This window comes from Hydractinia symbiolongicarpus, chromosome 5, assembly GCF_029227915.1.
Source record: "Hydractinia symbiolongicarpus strain clone_291-10 chromosome 5, HSymV2.1, whole genome shotgun sequence".
Lineage (NCBI taxonomy): Eukaryota > Metazoa > Cnidaria > Hydrozoa > Anthoathecata > Hydractiniidae > Hydractinia > Hydractinia symbiolongicarpus.
In genome coordinates, this window is record NC_079879.1 from 266,030 (window position 1) to 292,024 (window position 25,995).

Below are 25,995 nucleotides of genomic sequence, written 5' to 3' on the forward strand. Positions count from 1 at the left end.
TACAAGGAAAGTACGCAGGGGGTAAACTCATTTCCCGATCGATTCTTTAAATTATTTTTTCACCACTAAAACGCATGAGACTTGTAGTTTTTAAAAGTGATTTCATTTTTGATGAGACGCTGAATAAAAGGAGTTTAATCGCCGGCAAACGAAAACCCGAGATTTCCCGTAAATCCCTGACCCGGCCCGTATAGTCAAAAGTATACAAGGAAAGTACGCAGGGAGTAAACTCATTTCCCGAACTATTCTTTAAATTATTTTTTCATCACTAAAACGCATGAGACTTGTAGTTTTCAAAAGTGATTTCATTTTTGATGAGACGCTGAATAAAAGGAGTTTAATCGCCGGCAAACAAAAACCCGCGATTTCCCGTAAATCCCAGACCCGGCCCGTATAGTCAAAAGTATACAAGGAAAGTACGCAGGGAGTAAACTCATTTCCCGAACGATTCTTTAAATTATTTTTTCACCACTAAAACGCATGAGACTTGTAGTTTTCAAAAGTGATTTCATTTTTGATGAGACGCTGAATAAAAGGAGTTTAATCGCCGGCAAACAAAAACCCGCGATTTCCCGTAAATCCCGGACCCGGCCCGTATAGTCAAAAGTATACAAATAAAGTACGCAGGGAGTAAACTCATTTCCCGAACGATTTTTTAAATTATTTTTTCACCACTAAAACGCATGAGACTTGTAGTTTTCAAAAATGATTTCATTTTTGATGAGACGCTGAATAAAAGGAGTTTAATCGCCGGCAAACGAAAACCCGCGATTTGCCGTAAATCCCGGACGCGGCCCGTACAGTCAAAAGTATACAAGGAAAGTATGCAGGGAGTAAACTAATTTCCCGAACGATTTTTTAAATTATTTTTTCACCACTAAGACGCATGAGACTTGTAGTTTTCAAAAATGCTTTCATTTTTGATGAGACGCGGAATAAAAGGAGTTTAATCGCCGGCAAACGAAAACCCGCGATTTCCCGTAAATCCCGGGCTTGACCCGCATACTCGAATGTATACAAAGAATGTAAACTGGGAGTAAACTCATTTCCCGAACGATTCTTTAAATTATTTTTCCACCACTAAAACGCATGAGACTTGTAGTTTTCAAAAATGATTTCATTTTTGATGAGACGCTGAATAAAAGGAGTTTAATCGCCGGCAAACGAAAACCCGCGATTTGCCGTAAATCCCGAGCTTGACCCGTATAGTCGAATGTATACAAAGAAAGTAAACTGGGAGTAAACTCATTTCCCGAACGATTTTTTAAATTATTTTTTCACCACTAAAACGCATGAGACTTGTAGTTTTCAAAAATGATTTCATTTTTGATGAGACGCTGAATAAAAGGAGTGTTTCTCCGGCAAACGAAAACCCGCGATTTGCCGTAAATCCCGGGCTTGACCCGTATAGTCGAATGTATACAAAGAAAGTAAATTGGGAGTAAACTCATTTCCCGAACAATTTTTTAAATTAATTTTTTACCACTAAAACGCATAAGACTTGTAGTTTTCAAAAACGATTTCATTTTTGATGAGACGCTGAATAAAAGGAGTTTAATCTCCGGCAAACGAAAACCCGCGATTTCCCGTAAATCCCGGACCCGGCCCGTTTAGTCAAAAGTTTACAAGGAAAGTACGCAGGGAGTAAACTGATTTCCCGATCGATTCTCTAAATTATTTTTTCACCACTAAAACGCATGAGACTTGTAGTTTTTAAAAGTGATTTCATTTTTGATGAGACGCTGAATAACAGGAGTTTAATCGCCGGCAAACGAAAACCCGCAATTTCCCGTAAATCCCTGACCCGGCCCGTTTAGTCAAAAGTATACAAGGAAAGTACGCAGGGAGTAAACTCATTTCCCGAACGATTCTTTAAATTATTTTTTCACCACTAAAACGCATGAGACTTGTAGTTTTCAAAAGTGATTTCATTTTTGATGAGACGCTGAATAAAAGGAGTTTAATCGCCGGCAAACAAAAACCCGCGATTTCCCGTAAATCCCGGACCCGGCCCGTATAGTCAAAAGTATACAAGGAAAGTACGCAGGGAGTAAACTCATTTCCCGAACGATTCTTTAAATTATTTTTTCACCACTAAAACGCATGAGAATTGTAGTTTTCAAAAGTGATTTCATTTCTGATGAGACGCTGAATAAAAGGAGTTTAATCGCCGGCAAACGAAAACCCGCGATTTCCCGTAAATCCCGGACCCGGCCCGTATAGTCAAAAGTATACAAATAAAGTACGCAGGGAGTAAACTCATTTCCCGAACGATTTTTTAAATTATTTTTTCACCACTAAAACGCATGAGACTTGTAGTTTTCAAAAATGATTTCATTTTTGATGAGACGCTGAATAAAAGGAGTTTAATAGCCGGCAAACGAAAACCCGCGATTTGCCGTAAATCCCGCGCTTGACCCGTATAGTCGAATGTATACAAAGAAAGTAAACTGGGAGTAAACTCATTTCCCGAACGATTTTTTAAATTAATTTTTTACCACTAAAACGCATACGACTTGTAGTTTTCAAAAACGATTTCATTTTTGATGAGATGCTGAATAAAAGGAATTTAATCTCCGGCAAACGAAAACCCGCGATTTCCCGTAAATCCCGGACGCGGCCCGTATAGTCAAAAGTATACAAGGAAAGTACGCAGGGGGTAAACTCATTTCCCGATCGTTTCTTTAAATTATTTTTTCACCACTAAAACGCATGAGACTTGTAGTTTTTAAAAGTGATTTCATTTTTGATGAGACGCTGAATAAAAGGAGTGTTTCTCCGGCAAACGAAAACCCGCGATTTGCCGTAAATCCCGGGCTTGACCCGTATAGTCGAATGTATACAAAGAAAGTAAATTGGGAGTAAACTCATTTCCCGAACAATTTTTTAAATTAATTTTTTACCACTAAAACGCATAAGACTTGTAGTTTTCAAAAACGATTTCATTTTTGATGAGACGCTGAATAAAAGGAGTTTAATCTCCGGCAAACGAAAACCCGCGATTTCCCGTAAATCCCGGACCCGGCCCGTTTAGTCAAAAGTTTACAAGGAAAGTACGCAGGGAGTAAACTGATTTCCCGATCGATTCTCTAAATTATTTTTTCACCACTAAAACGCATGAGACTTGTAGTTTTTAAAAGTGATTTCATTTTTGATGAGACGCTGAATAACAGGAGTTTAATCGCCGGCAAACGAAAACCCGCGATTTCCCGTAAATCCCTGACCCGGCCCGTTTAGTCAAAAGTATACAAGGAAAGTACGCAGGGAGTAAACTCATTTCCCGAACGATTCTTTAAATTATTTTTTCACCACTAAAACGCATGAGACTTGTAGTTTTCAAAAGTGATTTCATTTTTGATGAGACGCTGAATAAAAGGAGTTTAATCGCCGGCAAACAAAAACCCGCGATTTCCCGTAAATCCCGGACCCGGCCCGTATAGTCAAAAGTATACAAGGAAAGTACGCAGGGAGTAAACTCATTTCCCGAACGATTCTTTAAATTATTTTTTCACCACTAAAACGCATGAGAATTGTAGTTTTCAAAAGTGATTTCATTTCTGATGAGACGCTGAATAAAAGGAGTTTAATCGCCGGCAAACGAAAACCCGCGATTTCCCGTAAATCCCGGACCCGGCCCGTATAGTCAAAAGTATACAAATAAAGTACGCAGGGAGTAAACTCATTTCCCGAACGATTTTTTAAATTATTTTTTCACCACTAAAACGCATGAGACTTGTAGTTTTCAAAAATGATTTCATTTTTGATGAGACGCTGAATAAAAGGAGTTTAATAGCCGGCAAACGAAAACCCGCGATTTGCCGTAAATCCCGCGCTTGACCCGTATAGTCGAATGTATACAAAGAAAGTAAACTGGGAGTAAACTCATTTCCCGAACGATTTTTTAAATTAATTTTTTACCACTAAAACGCATAAGACTTGTAGTTTTCAAAAACGATTTCATTTTTGATGAGACGCTGAATAAAAGGAATTTAATCTCCGGCAAACGAAAACCCGCGATTTCCCGTAAATCCCGGACGCGGCCCGTATAGTCAAAAGTATACAAGGAAAGTACGCAGGGGGTAAACTCATTTCCCGATCGTTTCTTTAAATTATTTTTTCACCACTAAAACGCATGAGACTTGTAGTTTTTAAAAGTGATTTCATTTTTGATGAGACGTTGAATAAAAGGAGTTTAATCGCCGGAAAACGAAAACCCGCGATTTGCCGTAAATCCCGGGCTTGACCCGTATAGTCGAATGTATACAAAGAAAGTAAACTGGGAGTAAACTCATTTCCCGATCGATTTTTTAAATTAATTTTTTACCACTAAAACGCATAAGACTTGTAGTTTTCAAAAACGATTTCATTTTTGATGAGACGCTGAATAAAAGGAGTTTAATCTCCGGCAAACGAAAACCCGCGATTTCCCGTAAATCCCGGACCCGGCCCGTACAGTCAAAAGTATACAAGGAAAGTATGCAGGGAGTAAACTAATTTCCCGAACGATTTTTTAAATTATTTCTTCACCACTAAGACGCATGAGACTTGTAGTTTTCAAAAATGCTTTCATTTTTGATGAGACGTGGAATAAAAGGAGTTTAATCGCCGGCAAACGAAAACCCACGATTTCCCGTAAATCCCGGGCTTGACCCGCATAGTCGAATGTATACAAAGAATGTAAATTGGGAGTAAACTCATTTCCCGAACGATTCTTTAAATTATTTTTCCACCACTAAAACGCATGAGACTTGTAGTTTTCAAAAATGATTTCATTTTTGATGAGACGCTGAATAAAAGAAGTTTAACGCCGGCAAACAAAAACCCGCGATTTCCCGTATATCCCGGGCTTGGCCCGTATGGTCGAATGTATAGAAAGAAAGAACCCAGGGACTAAACTCATTTCCCAAACGATTTTTTAAATTATTTTTTTACCACTAAAACGCATGAGACTTGTAGTTTTCAAAAATTATTTCATTTTTGATGAGACGCTGAATAAAAGGAGTTTCATCGCCGGCAAACGAAAACCCGCGATTTGCCGTAAATCCCGGGCTTGACCCGTATAGTCGAATGTATACAAAGAAAGTAAACTGGGAGTAAACTCATTTCCCGAACGATTTTTTAAATTATTTTTTCACCACTAAAACGCATGAGACTTGTAGTTTTCAAAAATGATTTCATTTTTGAAGAGACGCTGAATAAAAGGAGTTTAATCGCCGGAAAACGAAAACCCGCGATTTGCCGTAAATCCCGGGCTTGACCCGTATAGTCAAATGTATACAAAGAAAGTAAACTGGGAGTAAACTCATTTCCCGAACGATTTTTTAAATTAATTTTTTACCACTAAAACGCATAAGACTTGTAGTTTTCAAAAACGATTTCATTTTTGATGAGACGCTGAATAAAAGGAGTTTAATCTCCGGCAAATGAAAACGCGCGATTTCCCGTAAATCCCGGACCCGGCCCGTATAGTCAAAAGTATACAAGGAAAGTATGCAGGGAGTAAACTCATTTCCCGAACGATTCTTTAAATTATTTTTTCACCACTAAAACGCATGAGACTTGTAGTTTTCAAAAATGATTTCATTTTTGATGAGACGCTGAATAAAAGAAGTTTAACGCCGGCAAACAAAAACCCGCGATTTCCCGTAAATCCCGGGCTTGGCCCGTATAGTCGAATGTATAGAAAGAAAGAACCCAGGGACTAAACTCATTTCCCGAACGATTTTTTAAATTATTTTTTCACCACCAAGACGCATGAGACTTGTAGTTTTTAAAAATGCTTTCATTTTTGATGAGACGCGGAATAAAAGGAGTTTAATCGCCGGCAAACGAAAACCCGCGATTTCCCGTAAATCCCGGGCTTGACACGTATAATCGAATGTATACAAAGAAAGTAAACTGGGAGTAAACTCATTTCCCGACAGATTTTTTAAATTAATATTTTACCACTAAAACGCATAAGACTTGTAGTTTTCAAAAACGATTTCATTTTTGATGAGACGCTGAATAAAAGGAGTTTAATCTCCGGCAAACGAAAACCCGCAATTTCCCGTAAATCCTGGACTCGGCCGTTATAGTCAAAAGTATACAAAGAAAGTACCCAGGGAGTAAACTCATTTCCCGAACGATTCTTTAAATTAGTTTTCACCACTAAAAGGCATGAGACTTTTAGTTTTCAAAAACGATTTCATTTTTGATGAGGCGCTGAATAAAAGGAGTTTAATCTCCGGCAAAGGAAAACCCGCGATTTCCCGTAAATCCCGGACCCGGCCCGTATAGTCAAGAGTTTACAAAGGAAGTACGCAGGGAGTAAACTCATTTCCCGAACGATTTTTTAAATTAATTTTTCACCACTAAAACGCATGAGACTTGCAGTTTTCAAAAATGATTTCATTCTTGATGAGACGCTGAATAAAAGAAGTTTAACGCCGGCAAACAAAAACCCGCGATTTCCCGTAGATCCCAGGCTTGGCCCATATAGTCAAAAGTATACAAAGATAGTACGCAGGGAGTAAACTCATTTCCCGAACGATTCTTTAAATTAATTTTTCACCACTAAAACGCATGAGACTTGTAGTTTTAAAAAATGATTTCATTTTTGATGAGACGCTGAGTAAAAGGAGTTTAATCTCTGGCAAACGAAAACCCGCGATTTTCCGTAAATCCCAGACTCGGCCGTATAGTCGAATGTATACAAAGAAAGTAAACTGGGAGTAAACTCATTTCCCGAACGATTTTTTAAATTATTTTTTCACCACTAAAACGCATGAGACTTGTAGTTTTCAAAAATGATTTCATTTTTGAAGAGACGCTGAATAAAAGGAGTTTAATCGCCGGAAAACGAAAACCCGCGATTTGCCGTAAATCCCGGGCTTGACCCGTATAGTCAAATGTATACAAAGAAAGTAAACTGGAAGTAAACTCATTTCCCGAACGATTTTTTAAATTAATTTTTTACCACTAAAACGCATAAGACTTGTAGTTTTCAAAAACGATTTCATTTTTGATGAGACGCTGAATAAAAGGAGTTTAATCTCCGGCAAATGAAAACGCGCGATTTCCCGTAAATCCCGGACCCGGCCCGTATAGTCAAAAGTATACAAGGAAAGTATGCAGGGAGTAAACTCATTTCCCGAACGATTCTTTAAATTATTTTTTCACCACTAAAACGCATGAGACTTGTAGTTTTTAAAAATGATTTCATTTTTGATGAGACGCTGAATAAAAGAAGTTTAACGCCGGCAAACAAAAACCCGCGATTTCCCGTAAATCCCGGGCTTGGCCCGTATAGTCGAATGTATAGAAAGAAAGAACCCAGGGACTAAACTCATTTCCCGAACGATTTTTTAAATTATTTTTTCACTACCAAGACGCATGAGACTTGTAGTTTTTAAAAATGCTTTCATTTTTGATGAGACGCTGAATAAAAGGAGTTTAATCTCCGGCAAACGAAAACCCGCGATTTCCCGTAAATCCCGGACCGGGCCCGTATAGTCAAAAGTATACAAAGAAAGTACGCAGGGAGTAAACTCATTTCCCGAACGATTCTTTAAATTATTTTTCACCACTAAAACGCATGAGACTTGTAGTTTTCAAAAACGATTTCATTTTTGATGAGACGCTGAATAAAAGGAGTTTAATCGCCGGCAAACGAAAACCCGCAATTTCCCGTAAATTCCGGGCTGGACCCGTATAGTCGAATGTATACAAAGAAAGTACCCAGGGAGTAAACTCATTTCCCGAACGATTTTTCGAAATAATTTTTACCACTAAAACGCATAAGACTTGTAATTTTCAAAAACGATTTCATTCTTGATGAGACGCTGAGTAAAAGGAGTTTAATCTCCGGCAAACGAAAACCCGCGATTTCCCGTAAATCCCAGACTCGGCCCGTATAGTCAAATGTATACAAAGAAAGTACGCAGGGAGTAAACTCATTTCCCGAAGGATTCTTTAAATTATTTTTTCACCACTAAAACGCATGAGCCTTGTAGTTTTTAAAAGTGATTTCATTTTTGATGAGACGCTGAATAAAAAAAGTTTAATCGCCGACAAACGAAAACCCGCGATTTCCCGTAAATCCCGGGCTTGGCCCGTATAGTCGAATGTATAAAAAGAAAGTACCAAGGGAGTAAACTCATTTCCCGAACGATTTTTTAATTTATTTTTTCACCACTAAGACGCATGAGACTTGTAGTTTTCAAAAATGATTTCATTATTGATGAGACGCTGAATAAAAGGAGTTTAACCGCCGGCAAACGAAAACCCCCGATTTCCCGTATATCCCGGACTCGGCCCGTATAGACGAATGTTTACAAAGAAAGTACGCAGGGAGTAAACTCATTTCCCGAACGATTCTTTAAATTATTTTTCACCACTAAAACGCATGAGACTTGTAGTTTTCAAAAATGATTTCATTTTTGATGAGACGCTGAATAAAAGGAGTTTAATCTCCGGCAAACGAAAACCCGCGATTTCCCGTAAATCCCGGACCCGGCCCGTATAGTCAAAAGTATACAAATAAAGTATGGAGGGAGTAAACTCATTTCCCGAACGATTCTTTAAATTATTTTTTCACCGCTAAAACGCATGAGAGTTGTAGTTTTCAAAAATGATTTCATTTTTGATGAGACGCTGAATAAAAGGAGTTTAATCTCCGGCAAACGAAAAGCCTCGATTTCCCGTAAATCCCAGACTCGGCCGTATAGTCGAATGTATACAAAGAAAGTACACTGGAAGTAAACTCATTTCCCGAACGACTTTTTAAATTAATTTTTTGCCACTAAAACGCATGAGACTTGTAGTTTTCAAAAACGATTTCATTTTTGATGAGACGCTGAATAAAAGGAGTTTAATCGCCGGCAAACGAAAACCCGCAATTTCCCGTAAATCCCGGACTCGGCAGGTATAGTCAAAAGTATACAAAGAAAGTACCCAGGGAGTAAACGCATTTCCCGAACTATTCTTTAAATTATTTTTCACCACTAAAACGCATGAGACTTGTAGTTTTCAAAAACGATTTCATTTTTGATGAGACGCTGAATAAAAGGAGTTTAATCTCCGGCAAACGAAAACCCGCGATTTCCCGTAAATCCCAGGCTTGCCCCGTATAGTCAAAAGTATAAAAAGAAAGTAAACTGGGAGTAAACTCATTTCCCGAACGATTTTTTAAATTAATTTTTTACCACAAAAACGCATAAGACTTGTAGCTTTCAAAAACGATTTCTTTCTTTGTGAGACGCTGAATAAAAGGAGTTTAATCTCCGGCAAACGAAAACCCGCGATTTCCCGTAAATCCCAGACTCGGCCGTATAGTCGAATGTATACAAAGAAAGTAAACTGGAAGTAAACTCATTTCCCGAACGATTTTTTAAATTAATTTTTTACCACAAAAACGCATAAGACTTGTAGCTTTCAAAAACGATTTCATTCTTGATGAGACGCTGAATAAAAGGAGTTTAATCTCCGGCAAACGAAAACCCGCGATTTCCCGTAAATCCCAGACTCGGCCCGTATAGTCAAAAGTATACAAAGAAAGTACGCAGGGAGTAAACTCATTTCCCGAACGATTCTTTAAATTATTTTTCACCACTAAAACGCATGAGACTTGTAGTTTTCAAAAACGATTTCATTTTTGATGAGACGCTGAATAAAAGGAGTTTAATCGCCGACAAACGAAAACCCGCAATTTCCCGTAAATCCCGGACTCGGCCCGTATAGTCAAAAGTATACAAAGAAAGTACCCAGGGATTAAACTCATTTCCCGAACGATTCTTTAAATTATTTTTCACCACTAAAACGCATGAGACTTGTAGTTTTCAAAAACGATTTCATTTTTGATGAGACGCTGAATAAAAGGAGTTTAATCGCCGGCAAACGAAAAACCGCAATTTCCCGTAAATCCCGGACTCGGCCCGTATAGTCAAAAGTATACAAAGAAAGTACCCAGGGAGTAAACTCATTTCCCGAACGATTCTTTAAATTATTTTTCACCACTAAAACGCATGAGACTTGTAGTTTTCAAAAAAGATTTTATTTTTGATGAGACGCTGAATAAAAGGAGTTTAATCGCCGGCAAACGAAAACCCTCGATTTCCCGTAAATCCCAGACTCGGCCGTATAGTCGAATGTATACAAAGAAAGTAAACTGGAAGTAAACTCATTTCCCGAACGATTTTTTAAATTAATTTTTTACCACTAAAACGCATGAGACTTGTAGTTTTCAAAAACGATTTCATTTTTGATGAGACGCTGAATAAAAGGAGTTTAATCGCCGGCAAACGAAAACCCGCAATTTCCCGTAAACTCCGGACTCGGCAGGTATAGTCAAAAGTATACAAAGAAAGTACCCAGGGAGTAAACGCATTTCCCGAACGATTCTTTAAATTATTTTTCACCACTAAAACGCATGAGACTTGTAGTTTTCAAAAACGATTTCATTTTTGATGAGACGCTGAATAAAAGGAGTTTAATCTCCGGCAAACGAAAACCCGCGATTTCCCGTAAATCCCGGGCTTGGCCCGTATAGTCAAAAGTATACAAAGAAAGTAAACTGGGAGAAAACTCATTTCCCGAACGATTTTTTAAATTAATTTTTTACCACAAACACGCATAAGACTTGTAGCTTTCAAAAACGATTTCATTCTTGATGAGACGCTGAATAAAAGGAGTTTAATCTCCGGCAAACGAAAACCCGCGATTTCCCGTAAATCTCAGACTCGGCCGTATAGTCGAATGTATACAAAGAAAGTAAACTGGAAGTAAACTCATTTCCCGAACGATTTTTTAATCTAATTTTTTACCACTAAAACGCATGAGACTTGTAGTTTTCAAAAATGATTTCATTTTTGATGAGACGCTGAATAAAAGATGTTTAACGCCGGCAAACAAAAACCCGCGATTTCCCGTATATCCCGGGCTTGGCCCGTATGGTCGAATGTATAGAAAGAAAGAACCCAGGGACTAAACTCATTTCCCGAACGATTTTTTAAATTATTTTTTCACCACTAAAACGCATGAGACTTGTAGTTTTCAAAAATTATTTCATTTTTGATGAGACGCTGAATAAAAGGAGTTTCATCGCCGGCAAACGAAAACCCGCGATTTGCCGTAAATCCCGCTTGACCCGTATAGTCGAATGTATACAAAGAAAGTAAACTGGGAGTAAACTCATTTCCCGAACGATTTTTTAAATTATTTTTTCACCACTAAAACGCATGAGACTTGTAGTTTTCAAAAATGATTTCATTTTTGAAGAGACGCTGAATAAAAGGAGTTTAATCGCCGGAAAACGAAAACCCGCGATTTGCCGTAAATCCCGGGCTTGACCCGTATAGTCAAATGTATACAAAGAAAGTAAACTGGGAGTAAACTCATTTCCCGAACGATTTTTTAAATTAATTTTTTACCACTAAAACGCATAAGACTTGTAGTTTTCAAAAACGATTTCATTTTTGATGAGACGCTGAATAAAAGGAGTTTAATCTCCGGCAAATGAAAACGCGCGATTTCCCGTAAATCCCGGACCCGGCCCGTATAGTCAAAAGTATACAAGGAAAGTATACAGGGACTAAACTCATTTCCCGAACGATTTTTTAAATTATTTTTTCACCACCAAGACGCATGAGACTTGTAGTTTTTAAAAATGCTTTCATTTTTGATGAGACGCGGAATAAAAGGAGTTTTATCGCCGGCAAACGAAAACCCGCGATTTCCCGTAAATCCCGGGCTTGACACGTATAATCGAATGTATACAAAGAAAGTAAACTGGGAGTAAACTCATTTCCCGACAGATTTTTTAAATTAATATTTTACCACTAAAACGCATAAGACTTGTAGTTTTCAAAAACGATTTCATTTTTGATGAGACGCTGAATAAAAGGAGTTTAATCTCCGGCAAACGAAAACCCGCAATTTCCCGTAAATCCCGGACTCGGCCGTTATAGTCAAAAGTATACAAAGAAAGTACCCAGGGAGTAAACTCATTTCCCGAACGATTCTTTAAATTAGTTTTCACCACTAAAACGCATGAGACTTTTAGTTTTCAAAAACGATTTCATTTTTGATGAGGCGCTGAATAAAAGGAGTTTAATCTCCGGCAAAGGAAAACCCGCGATTTCCCGTAAATCCCGGACCCGGCCCGTATAGTCAAAAGTTTACAAAGGAAGTACGCAGGGAGTAAACTCATTTCCCGAACGATTTTTTAAATTAATTTTTCACCCCTAAAACGCATGAGACTTGCAGTTTTCAAAAATGATTTCATTCTTGATGAGACGCTGAATAAAAGAAGTTTAACGCCGGCAAACAAAAACCCGCGATTTCCCGTAGATCCCGGGCTTGGCCCATATAGTCAAAAGTATACAAAGATAGTACGCAGGGAGTAAACTCATTTCCCGAACGATTCTTTAAATTAATTTTTCACCACTAAAACGCATGAGACTTGTAGTTTTAAAAAATGATTTCATTTTTGATGAGACGCTGAATAAAAGGAGTTTAATCTCTGGCAAACGAAAACCCGCGATTTTCCGTAAATCCCAGACTCGGCCGTATAGTCGAATGTATACAAAGAAAGTAAACTGGGAGTAAACTCATTTCCCGAACGATTCTTTAAATTATTTTTCACCACTAAAACGCATGAGATTTGTAGTTTTCAAAAACGATTTCATTTTTGATGAGACGCTGAATAAAAGGAGTTTAATCGCCGGCAAACGAAAACCCGCAATTTCCCGTAAATCCCGGACTCGGCCCGTATAGTCAAAAGTATACAAAGAAAGTACCTAGGGAGTAAACTCATTTCCCGAACGATTCTTTAAATTATTTTTCACCACTAAAACGCATGAGACTTGTAGTTTTCAAAAACGATTTCATTTTTGATGAGACGCTGAATAAAAGGAGTTTAATCGCCGGCAAACGAAAATCCGCAATTTCCCGTAAATCCCGAACTCGGCCCGTATAGTCAAAAGTATACAAAGAAAGTACCCAGGGAGTAAACTCATTTCCCGAACGATTCTTTAAATTATTTTTCACAACTAAAACGCATGAGACTTGTAGTTTTCAAAAATGATTTCATTTTTGATGAGACGCTGAATAAAAGGAGTTTAATCTCCGGCAAACGAAAACCCGCGATTTCCCGTAAATCCCGGACCCGGCCCGTATAGTCAAAAGTATACAAAGAAAGTACGCAGGGAGTAAACTCATTTCCCGAACGATTCTTTAAATTATTTTTCACCACTAAAACGCATGAGACTTGTAGTTTTCAAAAACGATTTCATTTTTGATGAGACGCTGAATAAAAGGAGTTTAATCGCCGGCAAACGAAAACCCGCAATTTCCCGTAAATTCCGGGCTGGACCCGTATAGTCGAATGTATACAAAGAAAGTACGCAGGGAGTAAACTCATTTCCCGAAGGATTCTTTAAATTATTTTTTCACCACTAAAACGCATGAGACTTGTAGTTTTTAAAAGTGATTTCATTTTTGATGAGACGCTGAATAAAAGAAGTTTAATCGCCGACAAACGAAAACCCGCGATTTCCCGTAAATCCCGGGCTTGGCCCGTATAGTCGAATGTATAAAAAGAAAGTACCAAGGGAGTAAACTCATTTCCCGAACGATTTTTTAATTTATTTTTTCACCACTAAGACGCATGAGACTTGTAGTTTTCAAAAATGATTTCATTATTTATGAGACGCTGAATAAAAGGAGGTTAACCGCCGGCAAACGAAAACCCCCGATTTCCCGTATATCCCGGACTCGGCCCGTATAGACGAATGTTTACAAAGAAAGTACGCAGGGAGTAAACTCATTTCCCGAACGATTCTTTAAATTATTTTTCACCACTAAAACGCATGAGACTTGTAGTTTTCAAAAATGATTTCATTTTTGATGAGACGCTGAATAAAAGGAGTTTAATCTCCGGCAAACGAAAACCCGCGATTTCCCGTAAATCCCGGACCCGGCCCGTATAGTCAAAAGTATACAAATAAAGTATGGAGGGAGTAAACTCATTTCCCGAACGATTCTTTAAATTATTTTTTCACCGCTAAAACGCATGAGAGTTGTAGTTTTCAAAAATGATTTCATTTTTGATGAGACGCTGAATAAAAGGAGTTTAATCTCCGGCAAACGAAAACCCGCGATTTCCCGTAAATCCCGGGCTTGGCCCGTATAGTCAAAAGTATAAAAAGAAAGTAAACTGGGAGTAAACTCATTTCCCGAACGATTTTTTAAATTAATTTTTTACCACAAAAACGCATAAGACTTGTAGCTTTCAAAAACGATTTCATTCTTGATGAGACGCTGAATAAAAGGAGTTTAATCTCCGGCAAACGAAAACCCGCGATTTCGCGTAAATCCCAGACTCGGCCGTATAGTCGAATGTATACAAAGAAAGTAAACTGGAAGTAAACTCATTTCCCGAACGATTTTTTAAATTAATTTTTTACCACAAGAACGCATAAGACTTGTAGCTTTCAAAAACGATTTCATTCTTGATGAGACGCTGAATAAAAGGAGTTTAATCTCCGGCAAACGAAAACCCGCGATTTCCCGTAAATCCCAGACTCGGCCCGTATAGTCAAAAGTATACAAAGAAAGTACGCAGGGAGTAAACTCATTTCCCGAACGATTCTTTAAATTATTTTTCACCACTAAAACGCATGAGACTTGTAGTTTTCAAAAACGATTTCATTTTTGATGAGACGCTGAATAAAAGGAGTTTAATCGCCGGCAAACGAAAACCCGCAATTTCCCGTAAATCCCGGACTCGGCCCGTATAGTCAAAAGTATACAAAGAAAGTACCCAGGGATTAAACTCATTACCCGAACGATTCTTTAAATTATTTTTCACCACTAAAACGCATGAGACTTGTAGTTTTCAAAAACGATTTCATTTTTGATGAGACGCTGAATAAAAGGAGTTTAATCGCCGGCAAACGAAAAACCGCAATTTCCCGTAAATCCCGGACTCGGCCCGTATAGTCAAAAGTATACAAAGAAAGTACCCAGGGAGTAAACTCATTTCCCGAACGATTCTTTAAATTATTTTTCACCACTAAAACGCATGAGACTTGTAGTTTTCAAAAAAGATTTTATTTTTGATGAGACGCTGAATAAAAGGAGTTTAATCGCCGGCAAACGAAAACCCTCGATTTCCCGTAAATCCCAGACTCGGCCGTATAGTCGAATGTATACAAAGAAAGTAAACTGGAAGTAAACTCATTTCCCGAACGATTTTTTAAATTAATTTTTTACCACTAAAACGCATGAGACTTGTAGTTTTCAAAAACGATTTCATTTTTGATGAGACGCTGAATAAAAGGAGTTTAATCGCCGGCAAACGAAAACCCGCAATTTCCCGTAAATCCCGGACTCGGCAGGTAAAGTCAAAAGTATACAAAGAAAGTACCCAGGGAGTAAACGCATTTCCCGAACTATTCTTTAAATTATTTTTCACCACTAAAACGCATGAGACTTGTAGTTTTCAAAAACGATTTCATTTTTGATGAGACGCTGAATAAAAGGAGTTTAATCTCCGGCAAACGAAAACCCGCGATTTCCCGTAAATCCCGGGCTTGGCCCGTATAGTCAAAAGTATACAAAGAAAGTAAACTGGGAGTAAACTCATTTCCCGAACGATTTTTTAAATTAATTTTTTACCACAAAAACGCATAAGACTTGTAACTTTCAAAAACGATTTCATTCTTGATGAGACGCTGAATAAAAGGAGTTTAATCTCCGGCAAACGAAAACCCGCGATTTTCCGTAAATCTCAGACTCGGCCGTATAGTCGAATGTATACAAAGAAAGTAAACTGGAAGTAAACTGATTTCCCGAACGATTTTTTAAATTAATTTTTTACCACTAAAACGCATGAGACTTGTAGTTTTCAAAAACGATTTCATTTTTGATGAGACGCTGAATAAAAGGAGTTTAATCGCCGGCAAACAAAAACCCGCAATTTCCCGTAAATCCCGGACTCGGCCCGTATAGTCAAAAGTATACAAAGAAAGTACCCAGGGAGTAAACTCATTTTCCGAACGATTCTTTAAATTATTTTTCACCACTAAAACGCATGAGACTTGTAGTTTTCAAAAACGATTTCATTTTTGATGAGACGCTGAATAAAAGGAGTTTAATCTCCGGCAAACGAAAACCCGCGATTTCCCGTAAATCCCGGACCCGGCCCGTATAGTCAAAAGTATACAAAGAAAGTACGCAGGGTGTAAACTCCTTTCCCGAACGATTTTTTAAATTACTTTTTCACAACTAAAACGCATGAGACTTGTAGTTTTCAAAAATGATTTCATTCTTGATGAGACGCTGAATAAAAGACGTTTAACGCCGGCAAACAAAAACCCGCGATTTCCCGTAGATCCCGGGCTTGGCCCGTATAGTCAAAAGTATACAAAGAAAGTACGCAGGGAGTAAACTCATTTCCCGAACGATTCTTTAAATTAATTTTTCACCACTAAAACGCATGAGACTTGTAGTTTTCAAAAATGATTTCATTTTTGATGAGACCCTGAATAAAAGGAGTTTAATCTCTGGCAAACGAAAACCCGCGATTTCCCGTAAATCCCAGACTCGGCCGTATAGTCGAATGTATACAAAGAAAGTACCCAGGGAGTAAACTCATTTCCCGAACGATTCTGTAAATTATTTTTCACCACTAAAACGCATGAGACTTGTAGTTTTGAAAAATGATTTCATTTTTGATGAGACGCTGAATAAAAGGAGTTTAATCTCCGGCAAACGAAAACCCGCGATTTCCCGTAAATCCCGGACCCTGCCCGTATAGTCAAAAGTATACAAATAAAGTATGCAGGGAGTAAACTCATTTCCCGAACGATTCTTTAAATTATTTTTTCACCGCTAAAACGCATGAGACTTGTAGTTTTCAAAAATGATTTCATTTTTGATGAGACGCTGAATAAAAGAAGTTTCACGCCGGCAAACAAAAACCCGCGATTTCCCGTAGATCCCGGGCTTGGCCCGTATAGTCAAAAGTATACAAAGAAAGTACGCAGGGAGTAAACTCATTTCCCGAACGATTCTTTAAATTAATTTTTCACCACTAAAACGCATGAGAGTTGTAGTTTTCAAAAATGATTTCATTTTTGATGAGACGCTGAATAAAAGGAGTTTAATCTCCGGCAAACGAAAACCCGCGATTTCCCGTAAATCCCAGACTCGGCCGTATAGTCGAATGTATACAAAGAAAGTAAACTGGAAGTAAAATCATTTCCCAAACGATTTTTTAAATTAATTTTTTACCACTAAAACGCATGAGACTTGTAGTTTACAAAAACGATTTCATTTTTGATGAGACGCTGAATAAAAGGAGTTTAATCTCCGGCAAACGAAAACCCGCGATTTCCCGTAAATCCCGGACCCTGCCCGTATAGTCAAAAGTATACAAATAAAGTATGCAGGGACTAAACTCATTTCCCGAACGATTCTTTAAATTATTTTTCACCACTAAAACGCATAAGACTTGTAGCTTTCAAAAACGATTTCATTCTTGATGAGACGCTGAATAAAAGGAGTTTAATCTCCGGCAAACGAAAACCCGCGATTTCCCGTAAATCCCAGACTCGGCCCGTATAGTCAAAAGAATACAAAGAAAGTACGCAGGGAGTAAACTCATTTCCCGAACGATTTTTTAAATTAAATTTTTACCACTAAAACGCATGAGACTTGTAGTTTTCAAAAACGATTTCATTTTTGATGAGACGCTGAATAAAAGGAGTTTAATCTCCGGCAAACGAAAACCCGCCATTTCCCGTAAATCCCGGACCCTGCCCGTATAGTCAAAAGTATACAAATAAAGTATGCAGGGAGTAAACTCATTTCCCGAACGATTCTTTAGATTATTTTTCACCACTAAAACGCATAAGACTTGTAGCTTTCAAAAACGATTTCATTCTTGATGAGACGCTGAATAAAAGGAGTTTAATCTCCGGCAAACGAAAACCCGCGATTTCCCGTAAATCCCAGACTCGGCCCGTATAGTCAAAAGTATACAAAGAAAGTCCGCAGGGAGTAAACTCATTTCCCGAACGATTCTTTAAATTAATTTTTCACCACTAAAACGCATGAGAGTTGTAGTTTTCAAAAATGATTTCATTTTTGATGAGACGCTGAATAAAAGGAGTTTAATCTCCGGCAAACGAAAACCCGCGATTTCCCGTAAATCCCAGACTCGGCCGTATAGTCGAATGTATACAAAGAAAGTAAACTGGAAGTAAAATCATTTCCCAAACGATTTTTTAAATTAATTTTTTACCACTAAAACGCATGAGACTTGTAGTTTTCAAAAACGATTTCATTTTTGATGAGACGCTGAATAAAAGGAGTTTAATCTCCGGCAAACGAAAACCCGCGATTTCCCGTAAATCCCGGACCCTGCCCGTATAGTCAAAAGTATACAAATAAAGTATACAGGGAGTAAACTCATTTCCCGAACGATTCTTTAAATTATTTTTCACCACTAAAACGCATAAGACTTGTAGCTTTCAAAAACGATTTCATTCTTGATGAGACGCTGAATAAAAGGAGTTTAATCTCCGGCAAACGAAAACCCGCGATTTCCCGTAAATCCCAGACTCGGCCCGTATAGTCAAAAGAATACAAAGAAAGTACGCAGGGAGTAAACTCATTTCCCGAACGATTTTTTAAATTAAATTTTTACCACTAAAACGCATGAGACTTGTAGTTTTCAAAAACGATTTCATTTTTGATGAGACGCTGAATAAAAGGAGTTTAATCTCCGGCAAACGAAAACCCGCCATTTCCCGTCAATCCCGGACCCTGCCCGTATAGTCAAAAGTATACAAATAAAGTATGCAGGGAGTAAACTCATTTCCCGAACGATTCTTTAAATTATTTTTCACCACTAAAACGCATAAGACTTGTAGCTTTCAAAAACGATTTCATTCTTGATGAGACGCTGAATAAAAGGAGTTTAATCTCCGGCAAACGAAAACCCGCGATTTCCCGTAAATCCCAGACTCGGCCCGTATAGTCAAAAGTATACAAAGAAAGTCCGCAGGGAGTAAACTCATTTCCCTAACGATTCTTTAAATTAATTTTTCACCACTAAAACGCATGAGAGTTGTAGTTTTCAAAAATGATTTCATTTTTGATGAGACGCTGAATAAAAGGAGTTTAATCTCCGGCAAACGAAAACCCGCGATTTCCCGTAAATCCCAGACTCGGCCGTATAGTCGAATGTATACAAAGAAAGTAAACTGGAAGTAAAATCATTTCCCAAACGATTTTTTAAATTAATTTTTTACCACTAAAACGCATGAGACTTGTAGTTTTCAAAAACGATTTCATTTTTGATGAGACGCTGAATAAAAGGAGTTTAATCTCCGGCAAACGAAAACCCGCGATTTCCCGTAAATCCCGGACCCAGCCCGTATAGTCAAAAGTATACAAATAAAGTATGCAGGGAGTAAACTCATTTCCCGAACGATTCTTTAAATTATTTTTCACCACTAAAACGCATAAGACTTGTAGCTTTCAAAAACGATTTCATTCTTGATGAGACGCTGAATAAAAGGAGTTTAATCTCCGGCAAACGAAAACCCGCGATTTCCCGTAAATCCCAGACTCGGCCCGTATAGTCAAAAGAATACAAAGAAAGTACGCAGGGAGTAAACTCATTTCCCGAACGATTTTTTAAATTAAATTTTTACCACTAAAACGCATGAGACTTGTAGTTTTCAAAAACGATTTCATTTTTGATGAGACGCTGAATAAAAGGAGTTTAATCTCCGGCAAACGAAAACCCGCGATTTCCCGTAAATCCCGGACCCTGCCCGTATAGTCAAAAGTATACAAATAAAGTATGCAGGGAGTAAACTCATTTCCCGAACGATTCTTTAAATTATTTTTCACCACTAAAACGCATAAGACTTGTAGCTTTCAAAAACGATTTCATTCTTGATGAGACGCTGAATAAAAGGAGTTTAATCTCCGGCAAACGAAAACCCGCGATTTCCCGTAAATCCCAGACTCGGCCCGTATAGTCAAAAGTATACAAAGAAAGTACGCAGGGAGTAAACTCATTTCCCGAACGATTCTTTAAATTAATTTTTCACCACTAAAACGCATGAGAGTTGTAGTTTTCAAAAATGATTTCATTTTTGATGAGACGCTGAATAAAAGGAGTTTAATCTCCGGCAAACGAATACCCGCGATTTCCCGTAAATCCCAGACTCGGCCGTATAGTCGAATGTATACAAAGAAAGTAAACTGGAAGTAAAATCATTTCCCAAACGATTTTTTAAATTAATTTTTTACCACTAAAATGCATGAGACTTGTAGTTTTCAAAAACGATTTCATTTTTGATGAGACGCTGAATAAAAGGAGTTTAATCGCCGGCAAACGAAAACCCGCAATTTCCCGTAAATCCCGGACTCGGCCCGTATAGTCAAAAGTATACAAAGAAAGTACGCAGGGAGTAAACTCATTTCCCGAACGATTTTTTAAATTAAATTTTTACCACTAAAACGCATGAGACTTGTAGTTTTCAAAAACGATTTCATTTTTGATGAGACGCTGAATAAAAGGAGTTTAATCTCTGGCAAACGAAAACCCGCGATTTCCCGTAAATCCCAGACTCGGCCGTATAGTCGAATGTATACAAAGAAAGTAAACTGGGAGTAAACTCATTTCCCGAACGATTTTTTAAATTAATTTTTTACCACAAAAACGCATAAGACTTGTAGCTTTCACAAACGATTTCATTCTTGATGAGACGCTGAATAAAAGGAGTTTAATCTCCGGCAAACGAAAACCCGCGATTTCCCGTAAATCCCAGACTCGGCCCGTATAGTCAAAAGTATACAAAGAAAGTACGCAGGGAGTAAACTCATTTCCCGAACGATTCTTTAAATTAATTTTTCACCACTAAAACGCATGAGAGTTGTAGTTTTCAAAAATGATTTCATTTTTGATGAGACGCTGAATAAAAGGAGTTTAATCTCCGGCAAACGAAAACCCGCGATTTCCCGTAAATCCCAGACTCGGCCGTATAGTCGAATGTATACAAAGAAAGTAAACTGGAAGTAAAATCATTTCCCAAACGATTTTTTAAATTAATTTTTTACCACTAAAACGCATGAGACTTGTAGTTTTCAAAAACGATTTCATTTTTGATGAGACGCTGAATAAAAGGAGTTTAATCGCCGGCAAACGAAAACCCGCAATTTCCCGTAAATCCCGGACTCGGCCCGTATAGTCAAAAGTTTACAAAGAAAGTACCCAGGGATTAAACTCATTTCCCGAACGATTCTTTAAATTTCTTTTCACCACTAAAACGCATGAGACTTGTAGTTTTCAAAAACGATTTCATTTTTGATGAGACGCTGAATAAAAGGAGTTTAATCGCCGGCAAACGAAAACCCGCAATTTCCCGTAAATCCCGGACTCGGCCCGTATAGTCAAAAGTATACAAAGAAAGTACCCAGGGAGTAAACTCATTTCCCGAACGATTCTTTAAATTATTTTTCACCACTAAAACGCATGAGACTTGTAGTTTTCAAAAAAGATTTTATTTTTGATGAGACGCTGAATAAAAGGAGTTTAATCGCCGGCAAACGAAAACCCTCGATTTCCCGTAAATCCCAGACTCGGCCGTATAGTCGAATGTATACAAAGAAAGTAAAGTGGAAGTAAACTCATTTCCCGAACGATTTTTTAAATTAATTTTTTACCACTAAAACGCATGAGACTTGTAGTTTTCAAAAACGATTTCATTTTTGATGAGACGCTGAATAAAAGGAGTTTAATCGCCGGCAAACGAAAACCCGCAATTTCCCGTAAATCCCGGACTCGGCCCGTATAGTCAAAAGTATACAAAGAAAGTACGCAGGGTGTAAACTCCTTTCCCGAACGATTTTTTAAATTAATTTTTCACAACTAAAACGCATGAGACTTGTAGTTTTCAAAAATGATTTCATTCTTGATGAGACACTGAATAAAAGACGTTTAACGCCGGCAAACAAAAACCCGCGATTTCCCGTAGATCCCGGGCTTGGCCCGTATAGTCAAAAGTATACAAAGAAAGTACGCAGGGAGTAAACTCATTTCCCGAACGATTCTTTAAATTAATTTTTCACCACTAAAACGCATGAGACTTGTAGTTTTCAAAAATGATTTCATTTTTGATGAGACGCTGAATAAAAGGAGTTTAATCGCCGGCAAACGAAAACCCGCAATTTCCCGTAAATCCCGGACTCGGCCCGTATAGTCAAAAGTATACAAAGAAAGTACGCAGGGTGTAAACTTCTTTCCCGAACGATTTTTTAAATTAATTTTTCACAACTAAAACGCATGAGACTTGTAGTTTTCAAAAATGATTTCATTCTTGATGAGACGCTGAATAAAAGACGTTTAACGCCGGCAAACAAAAACCCGCGATTTCCCGTAGATCCCGGGCTTGGCCCGTATAGTCAAAAGTATACAAAGAAAGTACGCAGGGAGTAAACTCATTTCCCGAACGATTCTTTAAATTATTTTTTCACCACTAAAACGCATGAGACTTGTAGTTTTCAAAAATGATTTCATTTTTGATGAGACGCTGAATAAAAGGAGTTTAATCTCTGGCAAACGAAAACCTGCGATTTCCCGTAAATCCCAGACTCGGCCGTATAGTCAAATGTATACAAAGAAAGTAAACTGGGAGTAAACTCATTTCCCGAACGATTTTTTAAATTAATTTTTTACCACTAAAACGCATGAGACTTGTAGTTTTCAAAATCGATTTCATTTTTGATGAGACGCTGAATAAAAGGAGTTTAATCGCCGGCAAACGAAAACCCGCAATTTCCCGTAAATCCCGGACTCGGCCCGTATAGTCAAAAGTATACAAAGAAAGTACGCAGGGTGTAAACTCCTTTCCCGAACGATTTTTTAAATTAATTTTTCACAATTAAAACGCATGAGACTTGTAGTTTTCAAAAATGATTTCATTCTTGATGAGACGCTGAATAAAAGACGTTTAACGCCGGCAAACAAAAACCCGCGATTTCCCGTAGATCCCGGGCTTGGCCCGTATAGTCAAAAGTATACAAAGAAAGTACGCAGGGAGTAAACTCATTTCCCGAACGATTCTTTAAATTATTTTTTCACCACTAAAACGCATGAGACTTGTAGTTTTCAAAAATGATTTCATTTTTGATGAGACGCTGAATAAAAGGAGTTTAATCTTCGGCAAACGAAAACCCGCGATTTCCCGTAAATCCCGGACCCTGCCCGTATAGTCAAAAGTATACAAATAAAGTATGCAGGGAGTAAACTCATTTCCCGAACGATTCTTTAAATTATTTTTCACCACTAAAACGCATAAGACTTGTAGCTTTCAAAAACGATTTCATTTTTGATGAGACGCTGAATAAAAGGAGTTTAATCTCCGGCAAACGAAATCCCGCGATTTCCCGTAAATCCCAGACTTGGCCCGTATAGTCAAAAGTATACAAAGAAAGTACGCAGGGAGTAAACTCATTTCCCGAACGATTTTTTAAATTAAATTTTTACCACTAAAACGCATGAGACTTGTAGTTTTCAAAAACGATTTCATTTTTGATGAGACGCTGAATAAAAGGAGTTTAATCTCCGGCAAACGAAAACCCGCGATTTCCCGTATATCCCGGACCCTGCCCGTATAGTCAAAAGTATACAAATAAAGTACGCAGGGAGTAAACTCATTTCCCGAACGATTCTTTAAATTATTTTTCACCACTAAAACGCATAAGACTTGTAGCTTTCAAAAACGATTTCATTCTTGATGAGACGCTGAATAAAAGGAGTTTAATCTCCGGCAAACGAAAACCCGCGATTTCCCGTAAATCCCAGACTCGGCCCGTATAGTCAAAAGTATACAAAGAAAGTACGCAGGGAGTAAACTCATTTCCGGAACGATTCTTTAAATTAATTTTTCACCACTAAAACGCATAAGAGTTGTAGTTTTCAAAAATGATTTCATTTTTGATGAGACGCTGAACAAAAGGAGTTTAATCTCCGGCAAACAAAAACCCGCGATTTCCCGTAAATCCCAGACTCGGCCGTATAGTCGAATGTATACAAAGAAAGTAAACTGGAAGTAAAATCATTTCCCAAACGATTTTTTAAATTAATTTTTTACCACTAAAACGCATGAGACTTGTAGTTTTCAAAAACGATTTCATTTTTGATGAGACGCTGAATAAAAGGAGTTTAATCGCCGGCAAACGAAAACCCGCAATTTCCCGTAAATCCCGGACTCGGCCCGTATAGTCAAAAGTATACAAAGAAAGTACCCAGGGATTAAACTCATTTCCCGAACGATTCTTTAAATTATTTTTCACCACTAAAACGCATGAGACTTGTAGTTTTCAAAAATGATTTCATTCTTGATGAGACGCTGAATAAAAGACGTTTAACGCCGGCAAACAAAAACCCGCGATTTCCCGTAGATCCCGGGCTTGGCCCGTATAGTCAAAAGTATACAAAGAAAGTACGCAGGGAGTAAACTCATTTCCCGAACGATTCTTTAAATTATTTTTTCACCACTAAAACGCATGAGACTTGTAGTTTTCAAAAATGATTTCATTTTTGATGAGACGCTGAATAAAAGGAGTTTAATCTTCGGCAAACGAAAACCCGCGATTTCCCGTAAATCCCGGACCCTGCCCGTATAGTCAAAAGTATACAAATAAAGTATGCAGGGAGTAAACTCATTTCCCGAACGATTCTTTAAATTATTTTTCACCACTAAAACGCATAAGACTTGTAGCTTTCAAAAACGATTTCATTTTTGATGAGACGCTGAATAAAAGGAGTTTAATCTCCGGCAAACGAAATCCCGCGATTTCCCGTAAATCCCAGACTTGGCCCGTATAGTCAAAAGTATACAAAGAAAGTACGCAGGGAGTAAACTCATTTCCCGAACGATTTTTTAAATTAAATTTTTACCACTAAAACGCATGAGACTTGTAGTTTTCAAAAACGATTTCATTTTTGATGAGACGCTGAATAAAAGGAGTTTAATCTCCGGCAAACGAAAACCCGCGATTTCCCGTATATCCCGGACCCTGCCCGTATAGTCAAAAGTATACAAATAAAGTACGCAGGGAGTAAACTCATTTCCCGAACGATTCTTTAAATTATTTTTCACCACTAAAACGCATAAGACTTGTAGCTTTCAAAAACGATTTCATTCTTGATGAGACGCTGAATAAAAGGAGTTTAATCTCCGGCAAACGAAAACCCGCGATTTCCCGTAAATCCCAGACTCGGCCCGTATAGTCAAAAGTATACAAAGAAAGTACGCAGGGAGTAAACTCATTTCCGGAACGATTCTTTAAATTAATTTTTCACCACTAAAACGCATAAGAGTTGTAGTTTTCAAAAATGATTTCATTTTTGATGAGACGCTGAACAAAAGGAGTTTAATCTCCGGCAAACGAAAACCCGCGATTTCCCGTAAATCCCAGACTCGGCCGTATAGTCGAATGTATACAAAGAAAGTAAACTGGAAGTAAAATCATTTCCCAAACGATTTTTTAAATTAATTTTTTACCACTAAAACGCATGAGACTTGTAGTTTTCAAAAACGATTTCATTTTTGATGAGACGCTGAATAAAAGGAGTTTAATCGCCGGCAAACGAAAACCCGCAATTTCCCGTAAATCCCGGACTCGGCCCGTATAGTCAAAAGTATACAAAGAAAGTACCCAGGGATTAAACTCATTTCCCGAACGATTCTTTAAATTATTTTTCACCACTAAAACGCATGAGACTTGTAGTTTTCAAAAACGATTTCATTTTTGATGAGACGCTGAATAAAAGAAGTTTAATCGCCGGCAAACGAAAATCCGCAATTTCCCGTAAATCCCGGACTCGGCCCGTATAGTCAAAAGTATACAAAGAAAGTACCCAGGGAGTAAACTCATTTGCCGAACGATTCTTTAAATTATTTTTCACCTCTAAAACGCATGAGACTT